This window comes from Canis lupus, chromosome X (genome assembly GCF_011100685.1).
Source record: "Canis lupus familiaris isolate Mischka breed German Shepherd chromosome X, alternate assembly UU_Cfam_GSD_1.0, whole genome shotgun sequence".
NCBI lineage: Eukaryota > Metazoa > Chordata > Mammalia > Carnivora > Canidae > Canis > Canis lupus.
In genome coordinates this window covers 93798841-93816204 of record NC_049260.1, presented here as the reverse complement: position 1 = coordinate 93816204, position 17364 = coordinate 93798841, and the positions used below count along the sequence as shown (strand labels likewise).

The 17364-nt window shown below is 39.8% G+C and overlaps 1 pseudogene; it reads left to right on the top strand.

The window, feature by feature from the left end:
• Positions 1-9252: 9252 nt before the first annotated feature.
• LOC100688713 lies at positions 9253-15902 on the top strand (annotated as a pseudogene).
• Positions 15903-17364: the final 1462 nt, after the last annotated feature.

Genomic DNA, 17364 nt, shown 5'->3' with positions numbered 1-17364 from the left:
CCCAATATGGGACTCGATCCCGGGTCTCCAGGATCATGCCCTGGGCCAAAGGCAGATGCCAAACCGCTGAGCCACCCAGGGATCCCTTGCTCATGCTCTCTAAATTAAACAAATAAATCTCCTTTTTTAAAAAAAGCTTATAACATTGCTTAGAACATAGTCAATACTTTAAAAGTAACAAGGATGATACATTCTCTCAGGAATGTAGTCCTGTCTCATCTGGTAGCTAACAAGTAACCCTGAGCTATTTCTTTGACTAGATTACAAGGCCTTCAAACATTGATATTTTGTGATTCGAGGCCTCTCTTGAGCTCGGTTTCCCCAAGTATGAAATGAGGGCTTTGGACAATAAGAGTTCTATCATTACATGATCACATAGGAATTCTGGTGGTGGCTAAGCACATACATCAAAGATTTCGCAAATATTGTTCTTTCCAAAGCTAAAACTTTATTGTGTTCATACCCAGGGAATTTGAGAGCTCAAGGCAACCAGATCATTGCATGTCACAAAGCAGTTTATTTGTAGATGACAGTTTATTCCTTGCCAAGTCCTTTTAATTAGATGCTTTTGCTTCCTAAAATGAGAAAGATCATTAAACTGCTTTTGAAAAATGTAACAGCTCTTATATTTCAAAACAATGAGCACTGCGACACCCAACATTATTTTTACCAATATATAACCTTTTGTCATTTCTCTCCTGCCTCCTTATAATGGTTGGGAGATGGGCCTAATAGTCATGGATGCCAGGTAACCTCATTTAACATGACAGAAAATTGGTAGGAAAGGAGCACAAAAGCCCAAGCTGAAATGACTCATCTGCAGATTCTCTGGCAACAAGATCACAGTCCACCATGTGATGGGGGTAGCGGGCACTGCTTGGAGCCAGAGGTAAGAAGCTTATGGGAAAGCAAGCAGCAACAGAAGACAGAGTCCCAGGGTAGTAGTGATTTGAGGAGGGGGAGGAACAAACTGCTTCTACTTCCATCAAGGCCAAGCCCAATGTTACTGGGATTTATCTTTTACAGCAGGAGAACTTCGGAGAGCAACAGGTAACTACCCCGCAATGAGTGACTTTCTTATCAGGAGACTTTCTCAAACTGTTTGTATGCATTCTTACCTCATCAGTAGGTCTTGGGGTCTTGTCCCTCACAAGTTGGATATGTTGAATGACTAACTGACAATGTGATGGTTTTAGAAGGATCTCTGCGGGAGGTGATTAGCTCCTGAGGATAGAGTTCTCTCACCCCTCCACTGTGTAAGGACACTGCAATAAGACAGGCATCTGCAAACCTGAGAGCAGGGCCTCAACCAAGAACCCAGCCATGTTGGCACCCTAATCTTAGATGGTGAAGAATAAATCTCTGTTTATAAGCCACCCAGCCTAGGGTATTCTGTTACCACAGCCTGAATGACTCAAATGCTAGGTTAATCGTTTCTAGCTATTTTCACAAAATATGAGAACCTCTCTTTACCATCAAACATGTTCTCACACCTCCATGTGACAACAGCTGTACTTCACAACTGATGGGTGAGAAAACAGCGACAAATAGTAACCGAAACCCAGGATACATACATTCAAGAAATGCTATATACATGTGCAAGTAATGGATTTAATAAGTTTCCTGCAAGTATTTTGTGAAGTTCTTAAAATAATTGTATCCCTCCCCACTCTTGAGGCTGCTGTCAAGTGGGCATTTTGTCTCTTATCCTCCTACTTCCTTGTCCTGATATGGCCACCAAACCTCCTCCTCAAACAGGGTTGCTATGGAAGTCGAATTTAATGTTCTGACCAATCAGGGTCGCTGTTACTTTCTCAGTGGTTTATCCAGCTTCTCTCCAACGCAGGGGTACATTCACATGCAAAACCTGGGACAAATCTCCCTATAAAACTCAAGAGTCAACCTCCAATTCTGTCTATGCCTATCTCATTTCAGTTCTACTGACAATTCCTTGCATCCCTGTTCTCATATCCTTAAGTGCCTCCTCCCATAGCCAACTTCTCTCCTGGGAATGAGAAGGGTATATCGAGGTAGCTTCCATGAGGAGATATTCTTTGATCTGGGCCTGGGAAAATGGACAGGAGATTCACAGGCAAGAATAAGGGAAAAAGCATTCCAAGTGTTGGGCATTGGTTATCAGAACAGGAACTCCTGTTACATATGCAGATATCTGGAGCCCACGCCTAGAAGTTCAGACTCTTTAAGACTGGGGTAGGGCCCAGAAACCTGCAGGCTCAAAAAAATGCCCCACACAGTTCTGCTAGTGGTGTTTATAGAACACACTTTAAGAAACACATCTAGAAACAGACTTAGCCTGTCAAATACAGTTTGTTTGTTCATCTATAGAACTGTGCAGGAAAACCCCATTGAGTATCTAGGGCTCATCCGAAGAAACTGGCCATGTATATGCTGAAAGACAATCCTGATCCCTAGGTATTGCTGAATAATGGCATCCTAAGCAAATCCTGCCTAAGAATGACCTACTTATTTCTTTCTTTCTAACTTCATAAAAGCTCAATTTTCCAAGGATGCCATGTGCATTATTTTTTTGTCCTACAAATCACAAAACTAAAGATACTCCTTTTGTATACCTAAACAGCTTTATAGCAAAATGCTATATGACTTCACATATTAAGGTGGCACACTTGGTGATTTTTGGCCTCTTCAGAGTTCTTGGCACCTGCATCGAGGTAGTTTTTGCACAAGAACCAAAATGCACTTATAAATTCGAGATGGAGGAGAGGAGTGAAAAGAATGTATTTGCACACATAAGCAAGTGTGTAAACCTGATGGTAAACTCAGTAAATTAACGCATCATGCCAAGATTATGAATTTAATCCACTTACGAACTAGAAAGCTATTCTCCCTTGCTTATTATTACCTACCCCCTCCTTTACCCCAGCCCTGTCACCATGAACAAACATAAATGGTCTGGGCATAAGAGTATGGCTACCTCCATGCATGACATCCCAGATATGTGTAAGTAGCGAAAAGATGAACAGCACATATATTTTTTTAAATTTTATTGATTCATGAGAGACACAGAAGGAGAGAGGTAGAGACACAGGCAGAGGGAGAAACAGGCTCCATGCAGGGAGCCTGACGTGGGACTCAATCCCGGGACCAGGATCACGCCCTGAGTGGAAGGTAGTCGCTCAACCACTGAGCCACTCAGGTGTCCCAACAGCACATATTTTTTAAAAGAATGGGTTAGGAGCACTACCTTTTTTATTATAAAGTAAAATCATATATTTTACCTCAATCAAATAAATGGTTTTATGTGCCTTCATATAAGTATATTGAAGCATCTTTTTGCAAGTCAAGCTGAGGAGGGAAATATGCTTAGTGATATTTTGTAGATGGATGTAAAATGGAGGAGAGCACTCTACCAAGGTAATTTCAAGATGCAATATTTGGACATATAATTTTGGCAATCATACCTCAATAAAAAGATTTTTAAATGCAACAGTCTAAAGGGAAATGTAAGTTTCACATGATTCACTGGGCTTCTGAATCTTTCTCTGAATTCCACTAAAGAGTGTATAAGAAATTTAAAACCCCATTAAAAAAGTCTAAGTTGTTGTCTTACGCTTGAATAGCCATTGTCATACTTCAAGGAGACTTAGGCCCAGTGCATGCTGGGACCTTGCCAAGAAGGCACCTCTGTTAATTGGAAAGATGACGGGACTAGTCTAGATAGAAACTGAAAAACTAATTCCACAGGCTAGCTTAGAAAGGGCAGCTCAGTCTCTCAAAGGGCATGAGAATTTCTGTTCAAAACAAAAAGCATTCAGTATTGGTCTATTGCCCAATAAAGTCAGTGACTAAATCAGTTAGGAATCCAAGTAACCAAATATATGAAAGACAGTTAGGCTGTAACCAATTCTTCCATATAGAACAAGTCCCTAAACCAGCAACTGACCAAAAGGGAATAAAATCTAATGCCCTAGGAAGGTTCTGGCAAGAATTTATAGGGTACAGAGCCCTGTTTAGCTGAGTCAATGTTCGTAATGGGATCCTATCCTAGATGTTGCTGGGTAATGTGGATGACAAGATGGGGATCTAGACTGGACCTCTGAAACTACTGTCTCTGGTTGAGTTAATACAAATAATGGACACAGGGGATCCCTGGGTGGCTCGCGGTTTAGCGCCGCCTTCAGCCGAAGTCGTGATCCTGGAGTCCTGGGATCGAGTCCCACATCGGGCTTCCTGCATGGAGCCTGCTTCTCCCTCTGCCTCAGTCTTTGCCTCTCTCCCTCTCTCTGCTGTGTCTCTCATGAATAAATAAACTCTTTAAAAAAAAATAATGGACACAGAATGGTGCTTGGCACAGAATAAGCCCTCAATAAGTAACAGCTGTTACTATAACAGTTACTTAGAAAACTTTAACACAACTGCTTTGTTACCCTTGCCTTTCATTAGGCCAATTCTGAGGAGCATTGGTCTTGCTCAGCCTCTGTTCCTCTCATGCTGTGACTTAAAGACCATGAAGGGGTTCAGAGTTCACGAGTACTCTAGAGCTGGAGATAACTAATGGTCAGATTGTGACTGACAAGTGGAGTACTGCAAGGCAGCTAGGACTATGGGCTCTGAGATCAAACCATCTGAATGAAAATTCCAGCTTGTCCATACTGTGTAACCTTAGGCAAGTTGCTGAACTTCTCTGTACCTCTGTTTGATGCTCCACAAAAGCAGCAGGACAAAAATATCTCATTGTCTTTGTTAGAAAAATTAAGTTGACACACTATATATAAAGTACCTAATATGACATTCAACATACAGGAAGCACTCATTAAGTGTTCGTAATTGTGATTATTATTTCTTTTCTCATTCAGGACTCGCTTGGAAGCATGATGCAATCTGTAGCTTTGGATTTCTGTGGGCTCACCTGGGAAGTGCTGAAGAGGACGGACAACAAAGGAAACAGAGCAAGAGCTAATAAATGAAGTTGGCAACAGCTGATAGACTTGAAGGGGCCCCTCTTGGAGGATAGATTTAAACTTTAATAAGGGCCTAAGGGGGGGCACCTGGGTGGCTCAGTCGGTTGAGCGTCAGATTCTTGATTTCCCCTCAGGTCCTGATCTTGGGGTTGTGAGATAGAGCCGCGCTCAGCAGGGAGTCTGCTTCTCTCCTTCTCCCTCTGCCCACCCACCCCACCACCACTCACACCCGCTCTCTCTCTCTCAAATGAATAGGTAAATAAATAAATAAATAAATAAATAAATAAATAAATAAATAAATCTCTTTAAGATTTTATTTATTTATTCATGTGAGACACAGAAAGAGGCAGAGACACAGGCAGAGAGAGAACAGACTCCCCGTGGGGAGCCCGATGCGGGACTCAATCCCAGGACCCTGGGATCACAACCTGAGTCGAAGGCAGATGCTCAACCACTGAGCCACACAAGAGCCCTCTTTTTTTGAAAAGAGAGAAAAAATAGAGGCCTTGGGTGTCTTAACCTGAAGCAATGTTTTTAATGCAGGTTTCAAATGCTGTGGCATATCTAAGATGGGAGAACTGAAGATTATCAAGGACTGTTAAACGCACCCTTCACTTCACAGCATGTAGGCAGCTACCTACTTTCCCTAAGGATGGGGCCAAGGAGTGCTTTGGTCCAACAGCCAGTGGAAAGTCAGGTCCCAGATACTGCCAAGGGTTCTCCTCGCTTTATAAGAGTGTCCCAAGCTTGACTGGTTAGGGAAGATGGTTTTTTTCTCATTTATGCTACTAATTTTTTCATTGTAGTGCTTTATTCAACCCTATACCCACATCAGCTAAAATGGCAATTATTACATTTGGCTTAATGAAAAGGAAACTAATGAGTATAACTAAGGTGATTAGCCAAAATGAATCACCAATTTAGGGAGAAGTGCTGGCTCAGCAGGGGCACTGCTCACTTCCAGGTGTGGGCTCCAAATTGCAGCTTCCAGCAACCACTAGAAAGGGGTTTATGAGAAGAAATCACCCCAGCAGACAAATACCCAGCACTTCCCTTATGAAATCTCCTGTCTCCTTTGCTCACTGAGGCCCTCCCTGCCTGTTTCACTCTCAGGGCAACTGCCACAAAAGAGTCTAAGGACTGCACTGGGGAAGGCAGAAAAACACCGCAGAGCCTGGGCTCTGAAGGCAGCCCAACCTGGGATCGAATCCTAGAGCTTGATTGCACAGGCTTGAGTATGCTATTTAGCAACCCTGAGGGGCGGCAGTCCCCTTGTCTTTAAAATGCAAGTCAGATAGGTACCCAGAAGGCTGTTATAACAATTTCATGGCATCATTGTTTCATTCCACAAACGTTTATGGAACGTCTGTTCTATGGCCTGAGACTGCTGGGGTGCTATACACACATCACAGAAAAGGTTTTCTCTGCCCCTATGGAACTTACAATCACAAGGAAGAGGAAACAGTGTCCCCCACCAAACTGTAAACTGACTCCATGCTTACTGCAGGGCCACAGCAATTGGTGGTTGGATGTTAGTAAAACTAGAAACTAGAGGGTGCCTGGGCTTGGGTCCCTGCTTGACGGGGAGCCTGCTTCTCCCTCTCCCCTTGCTCTTCCCCTCTGTCCATTCTCTCTCTCTCTCTCTCAATAAATAAATAAAATCTTTTTTAAAAAAAAACTAGAAACTAGGTATGCTGCCCACCACCTTTAACACTAACAATACTACCTGCCTGAGACTGTATTTCTGAAGCAGTATCCCTTCCCCAGGCTGCCTCATTGTTGTGCACTGCTGACCTATTTAAATTTTTTTAACTTACTTTTTTTAAAAAGATTTTATTTATTTATTCATGAGAGACACAGAGAGATTGAGAGAGAGAGGCAGAGACACAGGCAGAGGGAGAAGCAGGCTCCATGCAGGGAGCCCGATGTGGGACTCGATCCCGGAACTCCAGGATCACGTCCCGGGCTGAAGGCAGGTGCTCAGTCGCTGAGCCACCCGGGATGCCCCTATTTAAATTTTCATTCACTTATTCAACATCCAATACAGGGAGAAATGGAAAATCGGCAAGTGTGGCTTGTTCATCAGTGTGGTTTGTTCATCGTAAGGGGAATGGAATGGAGGAGGAATAAAGTGGAAAGTCTGGGAGAAGCAATCTTAAGCTTCTTAGGACATATTAAAGATTTTATATTTTATATCAAGTACCACTGGAAGTCACTGAAGATGTTTAGGTAATACGAGATCATTTTGTGTTTTCCAAAGATCACTTTTTTCCAACATTTTGTAATGACAATTTTGTGACTTACAGAAAGTTTTAAGGAACTAACTGTACAGTGAATACCTGCATCCCACCAATAAGAGTCTATGATTTGCACTTATTAGACTTGCTCCATGACATTGTATCCATCTAGGCATCCTATGCACCTAATCTTCATCTGCATTTCAGATTAAGTTGCAGTCATTAATATACTTCCCACTAAATATTTTCTCATTAACTAGTTAAGTATTTGGTTGTTTTATGTTTGGTTCTTTTATATTTTCTTACCCCCAAAAAAATCACATTTAAAAACCTGACTACAGAAAGCAGTTGCCACGGAGAGAGTCCTTCAGAGAAGAAGCCTTCTGGGGTACTGGAAATATTCTACATCTTGATCTGAGGAATAGTTACAGGAGTATATACACATATGGAAAAATTCACCCAGCTATACACTTAAGACTGGTGCACTTTGTACATATCACTATATATATGTGTGTCACACTTCAATATAAAAAGCAAAAAGAAAGTATCTGAGCACAGTGAAGACAAAAATTGGAAGGGTCAAATACGTAAGAGGTGACACCAGTGAGAAAGCTATTATAATCTGCAGAAAAAAACAATAGCTTCCACTATGGTGATTGTATTGAAGAAGGAAAGAAATAGATTTAATATATATTTCAGAAGATGAACTATGAGAATTTGTTGGGCTTCTCGATGTGAATCAAGTGCAAGACATTGGTTAGTTGGTGGGTACCATGCATGTTGACAGAATACACAGAAGAAAACCTGGAATGGTGTTGAAGTAGGGAAAACTCTAGAGATGGTCCAGTTTTGAAAACTGTTAGTTTCAGTTGCCTTCTAGAATATCCAGATGCCAATGTCAAGTTTTTAGTTACATATATGGGTCTGGAGATCAGAAAAAGTCTAGAATATAGATAACAAATGTGGTAGTCATCAAGACATATATCGTATCTGATGCTAAGGTAACGGCTGAGATCCTTCAAGGAGAGAATGTAGCAGGAGAGGAAATACAACTGGAGATAATTTTTGTGAAGAATTTAGCACTGACACTGCACATAGTTAGAAAACAAATGGTAGCTGTTCATCATCATCATCATCATCATCATGATGGGCCCTAACATAACAAAAAGGGACAGCTTGATAGGCAGAAAAGACCCCGGGGTTAACTTTAAGAGCTCAAAGACCTAGTTCTTGTTTTCTGCTCACTCTGTCGCTGAATAATGCAAAAGACAGATGCCTGACAAAGCAGAATATTTTCCTTCCAGACCATTTAGCAAACATGTAATGAGAGTTTAATCTGGGCCTAGGAACAAAGAATACTAAAAAATGTAACAATAGCACTTCTTCTGTATCTGGTACCCTATAAGCATTATCTAGTTCATCCTCATCTAGAATCTGCAGTAGGTTGGTATAATTCTACTCGTACTACAGTAAAAACCAATACCCATACAGGTTAAGGAACTTCTCTAAGATCAGAAAGCTAGTAAGTGGCAGACCTAGGACTCAAACTCAGGCAGTCTGTGTCCAAAACCCATACTTTCTCCACCATTACACTACCCCAAGTTCACTTAAGGACATAAAATGCTGCAGAAATGCGCCATAAAAACCCAATTCAAAAAAAAAAAAAAAAAGTGTATGTTTGGAGCCACATAGGAAGTATCAAGAAAAGTATCTAATCATCACCGAGTAGGCACTGTGCTTTGCACCGGGCACAATTCACTGTCTTAAACACATATACCCATATAATCCTCACAACAGCCAATTTGATGAAGTAGACACAACTATCATTCTCACTTGACAGGTGAGGAAACTGAGTCACAGAGGGGTTAAGTAACTTGTCCAAGGTCACCCTGCTCACACGAGGAAGGGTGACCTGGAATTCAAATCCAGTCAGTTAGGTTCAGAGATGAAAACAAGTAGAAACTTGGGAGAAATCACAGAAGGCTTCACAGAAATAGTAGGATTGGAGTTAAATCTTAAAAAACAGTAGGGTTTAGGGAAGTTAGGAAGAAGACACTCCATTTAGAAACACTTGCATGAGCAGCAGCGGCGGCGGCGGCCACGACGGCAGTGGAGACGGCAGCGTCAGACTCCCAGAGCAGGGCAGGACAGGGTAAGGAAGCAGCAAAGCATCTCCCTCACCATTCCCCACGCTCTCAACAAGTTGGACAGGCCTTTAAAGGGCACAAAAACAGGAGAAACCAAAAGTAAACTGTATAGAGCTACAGGTTTAGAGACGGATCACAAGACCTGCTGTCTGTCAAAGAACTATTATTTGTTTGGCTTCAATTCCTGTGTCCCTGGGGCTGGTCAGCACAGCTTCACGCTCCAAGATAGAACCCCTAGTCCCTGCTTACTTCCTTTTGTTTTTGCTGTTATTTCCCTACTTCCTACTGAATAGCTCAAATACAATGCAACAACTCAAAGAGCAACCCCATAACTGAAAGGGGCAAACAGGAGATGATATGAAAAGAACATAAAAAAAGAAAGAATTATAATATGCTAAAACTACGAAAAATGGGCAGTCGGTAAGTAGCTGCAACAAGCCAGGAGATCACTTCACAGATTGAATTCAGAATTCTGTAGCCATGGCAACCCACTCGCTGTCCTTGTGTTGCCCTTGGTAAAGTACCCCCAACCCTGCCTTCAGGAACCTCAATCTCTAGATGTTTTCTTTCTCTAGCTCAAGGAACTCCACTAAATAAGAAAGTCTCCCAGGGAATGAACCATCCAAAGGAATTCAATAGCATCCCACTCCCCCCAGCACATGTGTGAATCACATTCTGGGTCAACATTCAAATGCCTTGAAGTTTCGGCCCAAAAGATGGTGCAGTTGTAGGCTCTGATGCAAGGATGGAAGATCATCTTCAGAGTTAGTTCATACCAGGTGAGGTCGTAACTGGATGAGCATAAGCCCCACTTAAAATGCCTTTCTTAACATTTCAAGTTTAAAGGTACAAAACATCTAGGTCATTTCAAATACATTATGTACATGTAGAGGAATACCTGAAAAGTGCGTGCACACTTACATGTATGAACAGAAAAGGGGAAAAAAAACAAGCACATCATAGTTACACTCTAAATAAATATTTACTGAGCACCTCCTAGAACTAGCAGAGCAGAATTCCTCTCACCTCCCCTACCTTCATTCTTATCGACATCGATAGTGGTTGTTGGTAATTTTAGCAAAATAACAAGCAAGCGATATTAATGAGAAAAACATCTGTCATACAGAAGCACCATTCAGAAGTAACTGTAAGATTTAAGCCGGTTCCCAAAGAAGACTAAGTAATCAACTGTTCAGAGAAGTTAAGTTATCCTTAGTCCTCTTTAAAAAACAAAAAGTCTCAAATCAAAGTCCAAGGCATTGATCCCTAGAGAGAGAGAGCCAGAACACTGGGGAAGAGCAAAAGCAATGAAATTGGAAGCTAGAGGGTCATTAGGGGAAGAATGGACTACTGGAGCACTCATTTCACTTAGAACTGATAAGTTGGACAACTGGAAAAAGTACAAAACTAGTTTTTGCACCATCCTAAAGATTCAATACCTGTTCCTAATTGGCAACTCACAAGATTGTGTTCTTTCTGGTGAGCTTCATCTTGAAGCCCTTCCAGACAATTTAAGACATAAATGGCAGGATTCGCAGAGGCCAGATGCAGGCGATGCACCACTGAACAAGAACAATAAACACAGTCCCTAAATTCCCAAAAGTGTAGAGTCTATTTGCCAGAGAAAACAAATAAGAATGTTCAAAACTGAGGTTCCTGGGTGACTCAATTGGTTAAGTGTCAGCCTTCAGCTCAGGTCAGAATCTCAGAGTCCTGGGATCAAGGCCCATGTCGGGCTCCCTGCTGCTGGAGAGCCTGCTTCTCCCTCTCCTCCTCACTCGTGCTCTCTTCTCTCACTCTCTCTCAAATAAAAAAAAAAAAAAAGAATGTTCAAAAAAAAAAAAAAGAATGTTCAAAACTTTAGGGTAAGTGGTATAATCAGGAAAGCACTAAAGGCTGTGAGAGCTACATAGGGGGATAGAGGAGGGGTAAAGATGAGACTTTCCAGGAGGAAATGACATCCAGACTAAAACTTTAAAAATGAGTAGAGGTTAGGAAGAAATATTCCTTCAAGAAGAAATTGAAGAACTAAATTATTTTATAGAATGGTTTTAATATATGAACTTAATGTAAGTAAGAATAGAACTGCTTACTCGGTAAATAAAAAGAAACTGAAAAAAAATAAAACAATATTCTCTAAATAATACAAGAATCAATACTGATGAAAACCCAGTAAGAACTATATGGTACAGGGGACTTTAAAAAGGTATTTAAAAATGGAAATGAACAGCGTTTAACGGCATTCAGAATGACACTATGGATATAAAAGAAGTAGACAAAGGAGATCCAATGCAAAAATTGAGACAAATAATACAGCAAAACACGAATTAAAAAATATTTAGGGGCAGCCCGGGGGGCTCAGCGGTTTGGCGCCACCTTCAGCCCAGGGCCTGATCCTGGAGACCCGGGAGGGAGTCCCACATCGGGCTCCCTGCATAGAGCCTGCTTCTCCATCTGCCTGTGTCTGTGCCTCTCTCTCTGTGTGTCTGTCATGGATAAATAAATAAAATCTTTAAAAAAAAAATATTTAAACCTTCCCAGAAATAAACAACAAAAGAAACCAAATGAATAGCATTTTTAAAAAACCATGTAACAACTCCAGAAAGGTTGATACAGAACAATTAACACTAAAACATAACTTCATAAAATGATTAATTTTAAGAGTAAAGAATCTTTGGACATTCAGAAGAAAACATAAAGTCATCATTAAGAGAAATTTTCAGGCTGGCCACAAAGCTCTCCAGTGTAACATTCAATACTAGAAAAAAGTGAGGCAACGTCTGTCCAAGTATCTTCAGAAAAAAAAAAAATTTAAGCCATATCCTGCTACGTAGTCTTTCCTGAAGAGAAGCAACAAATGTTTTGGTTCATACCAGAACTTCGCAGATACCACTCCAATGAGCACATCTTGAAAACCCTACTGGAGGACAAATGTCAGCCTACTCAAGAGATGGATGGAGAATCTCTGACAAGAGGATGAACACTAAGCACAGAAACCATCTAATACTTAAAATAACCCTGGAAATTATGGTTACAGAATAAGATATAAATCTTATAAATAAAAATGTGTAACTAAAAACTATATAAAATTATGTGTAAAAGTATATAACTAAGAAAAAAATAAAGATAGGTAGGGAGATAGAAGGCCGGACTTAGGGACACCTGGGTGGCCCAGTAGGTTGAGTGTCTGACTCTTGATTTTGGCTCAGGTCATTATCTCAGGGTCTTGAGAATGAGCCCCTCTTGGAGCTCCGAGCTCAGGGAGGAGTCTGCTCAAGATTCTCTCTCTCTCTCCCTCTCCCTCTCCCCTTCTCCCTGCTCACATGCTCATGCTGCTCTCGTTCTCTCTCAAATAAGCAAATCATTTTTAAAAAGGCAGGGGTTACTTAATACACGTGTATTGATTTCTTCATATTTTAGAGCTGGGGATCAAAGGATATCATTTAAGGCAGATAAATCAAGTCAGATCTATAAGCATATTTAAAAGTATAAACATAAACAAATAAACTAAGAAAATAATATGAACAACTCAATGGGGAATGAAGGAAAAGGAGGTAGCAGTAACATAAAGCAGATTTATTTTGCCTTCGCTTATGCAGAGTCAACAGACATCATTTTTTTTTAAACCGAGGATTAAGAGTAAGTATAGTTACAAAAGTAAACACGAACAAGAACTAGAAGGAGAATAAAAACGATTCAAACTATTGGCAAGAATAATATTTCTCAGGGCACCTGGGTGGCTCAGTGGTTGAGCATCTGCCTTTGGCTCAGGGCGTGATCCCGGGGTCCTGGGATCGAGTCCTGCATCGGGTTCCCTGCGAGGAGCCTGCTCCTCCCCTTGCCTGTGTCTCTGCCTCTCTCTGTGTGTCTCTCATGAATAAATAATTTTTTTTAAAAAAAGTGAATAATATTTCTCTCTCCCTCCGTCCCTCTACACACACACACACACACACACACACACACACACACACACTAAAGCCTTATACAAACTCTATGAGGAGTTAATGCAAGGATCAATTTTATGTAGTTCTTCCTTATCTCCGTAGCCATGGCAATGATCTTTGGTCAAATTCTGAGAAGTAAACTATACGAATGTTCCCATACTTACTGATTAGGAATGTTATATTCTATAATCCCAAGGCAACGGGTCATGACAAACTGGGCTTTCAATATGTTTAAAGTAAACATAAAGATACATAAAGATAAAGTACACTTGCTACCTGGTTTCGGGTCCACACTATGTCTGGAAATGTGACAATTATAGGTCCACAACAACAAAAAGAACAAATGAGACTGAATCTTCAGTAATCATTGATTACAAAAAGAACAGAAATAGACTCTAATAATAATAAGCTAATAATTACAAATTTTCTCAGTAGCATCACTAGTATTACATTTGGCCCTACCAGAATATGTAGTCTTCAGAATCATTTTAAAAACTACTGAGGCTTTTCAACAATTCTATTACGGTTAGATAATTTACATACAACCATAAAGAAAAAAATTAGTTTTATTTTTCCAGTTTTATTGAGATATAACTGACATATAACATTGCATAAGTTTCAAGTGTGCAACATGATTTCATATATGTAAATACTGCAAAATAATTGTCATAGGTAACTTAACATCCATCATTTCCTACAGTTAAAAAAATTTTTCTTATGTTGAGAATTTTTACGGTCTAGTCTCTTAGCACTGTATTGTTAATCATAGTCACCATGATGTATATCACATTCCCAGGACTTCTATATTGTATTACTGGAAGATTATACCTTTTGACGAATTCCCAATTCCCCACCCCCTAACCCCGCCTCTGACAACCATTAATTTGTTCTTGATTTCTGAGTTTGTTCATTTAAGATTCCACATATAAGTGAGATAATACAATATTTGTCTTTGTCAGACTTAGTATAAAGCCTTTTTCTAAAAAAATAAAGGAAAAAAGCTTTCAAGGTCCATCCATGTTGTCACAAATGGGAGGATTTCCTTACTTTTATGGTTGAATAATATTCCATTGTGTAAATATACCATATTTTCATTATCCATTCATCGACTGATGGACATTTAGGTTGTTTCCATGCCTTGGCTATTTTAAATTAACTATGGAACACAGGGGTGCAGACAGATCTTCATAATAGTACTTCCGTTTTCTTAAAATAAATAGCAAGAAGTGAAATGGCTGGATCATATGATTTTTTAGTTTTTGAGCAAGCTCCATGCTGCTTTTCCTGTAATAATGAAAAATCCTAACTTTACCTATATCAAATCTTTTCTTCTAGTTTAGGGTAGGCACTTATAATGTAGGAATTCCATTTGCTAGTCTTTTCTCACCCTGATCATGCTCCCCAACTCCCTTATTTTAGATGCTCCAGGCCAAAGAAGTTGGGGAATCAAGGGATAGAATAATTCTTACTGGACTCAGCGTTTTCGGGGTCTGGGTCTGGGGACAGGCAATAGCTAAAGCAGACAGGGTTTCCTAAGTTGTTTCAAAGGGCAATCTCTTCTGTTTTTCTTCTGCACCAACAGGTGCAGATCCCATGCCTCTAAAGCCAGAAGTTTAGTTAATTGGAACTCTTCCCACAACCCTTGGGCATCCTGCAGTGGACATTCTGCATATTTCTACTTAGGTTTCCACACCTCTCTACTGTACAAGATCCAAGATGATACCATGGCAACTCTCCCTTGTGATGGCTCACATTCATCTGCAATGCTTTCTCTAACAATTTTTGGAAGTATAGATCAATGTGGAAACCAAGACACAGGAGGAGGGAATTTATTTTGCATTGTATATAAACATTGCCTTTTGCCTTTTGTATTGAGTTTATGTGATATCTATTTTTAAATAAATAAGTAAATAAATTAAGTCTACTTTAAAAACCAAGCTGGAGCACCTGGGTGGCTCAGTCAGTTAAGTATCTGCCTCCAGCTCAGGTCATGATCCCAGGATTTTGGGATCGAGCCCCATGTTGGGCTCCATGCTCAGTGGGGAGTCTGCTTCTCCCTCTGGCTCTCTGGCTCATGCTTGTTTTCTCTCTCTCCTTCTCTCTCTAAAAAATAAATAAAATCTTGAATGAGAAAAAGAAAAAGAAAGAATGGCAACATTGAGATGAAGAAGATGTGGAATGACTAAAACTTAAATGTTATGTTATACTGCTTTGGAATACAGTGTAGAAGTTTTGTAAAATATTAAATGTCTACCATATAACACATCTATTCCACTCCCAGGTATTTACCCAAGAAGAGTTAAAACTTACACCCAAAGACTTGTGCATGAATGATCATAACACCTTTAGCCAGAATACTTCAAAACCATAAACATCTCAACCTTTAGGGAGCCAGGAAGGAAGGGTTTGGCCCTGGTAAATACAGTGTAATATGGTTCGAGATTCTTCCCAGGATCGACATCATGGCTGTCTGCTTGGTCATCCCTGGCATAGCCAGGACGCATATCCACAGGTTCAGTAAAGCGGACAAGTAAAAAGGGTTGCCCAATATTCATATCAGCGTAATTTGATGGAAAGGAATAGGCACATCTCTGGAGTTAATATGAGTCTAAAGGTTTGGAGAATATCGATTAAGGAAGCACTTTCCTGATTAATGAAAAATAACTTGGTTATATTCATCTACCCTTTCTAGGTTATGCAGTGTTTTAATTTAGTACGTAATAAAAACAAAACAAGACAAAAAACTAAAAATATCCCAAAGGTAGAAAAACAGGTAAAGGGAAAAATAAAATGTTCCACAGCCATTTAATTAAATAATATTCAGCGATACAATGAAGTAAGTACTGATATGTGCAACACGAATGAATCTCAAATTCATCATGCTGAGTAAAGGAAGTCTGATTTTTGTTCTCAGTTTTCTGAGAACATATCTTAAGATTAGATTCACTTAAGACCCAAAAACAGCAAACTAACCAGCAATGATAAAAAGGTAACCAATGGTTACCGGGAGACAAGGGTAAAGGAAGAGATAAATTGCAAAGAGGCAGAAGGAAACTCTGTGGGGTTTTAGGAACATTACACACCCAGAATTAACAGGTACATGAACAGGTCAAAACTGATCACACTGGAGAAATTAAATATGTGCAGTTCATTCTTTATAAATTACAGCTCAATAAATATTTTGTTGAGTAAAAGGCACAAAATTCTCTTTGGGGGAAAAAATCTATTGGATAACTTACATTTTAAGAGAAATTTACTATTTATCAAATACATATATATATATTTATTTGAGAGAGAGGGAGGGAGAGAGAGAATCCCAAGCAGACCCCATGCTGTGCGCAGAGCCTTGACTTGGGGCTGGATCCACCACCCTGACTGAGATCATGACCTGAGCAGAAAGCAAGAGTCCAACATTTAACTGAGCGACCAAGGTGTCCCTATAAAATATACTTTAACATACGGTCATAGACTCTACCTTGCCAAGTTGAAAAAATGAATTGAGTAGGTTTTGCCTCACTTTTTTTTAATATGAAAAATTTAAGGCTTGGGGAAGTAAGAGATCTTCCCACTATACATATAAACCAAGTGGCTGAGATGTGGTTTGAATTCAGTTCACTGTTCTTTCCATTTCACAATGCTCCCTAATGAAGTAGGTCTTTATTAAGCAATGGATGAAAAGATTCTACTTCCCAACACAATTCTAATTAGTACCTGTACAAATTTTACCTACATCACAATGTGGGAAAATCCTTATCTACATTACTAGGATCCCAGGTCTGTCTACTTAGTTGAAACATGCTCTTCTTGATTTCCAGTGTTCTAAAATGTCAAAACTGGCAATAATACATATATATTCTGCAAATCTTTAATTATCGATAATATATACTCTCCTGATCAACTTATTCTCCTACATATATCAAAAAGCAAATTGTAGAACAGTGCACATTATAAAATATTATTTTTGTAAATAAAGTATGTGAAAAAAATTTAAAAGCCACCCAAGTGTCCATTCATGGGTAAACAGAAAAACAAAATGTGGTATGTACTACATACAATGGAATATTATTCAGCCTTAAAAAGTAAAGAAATCATACCA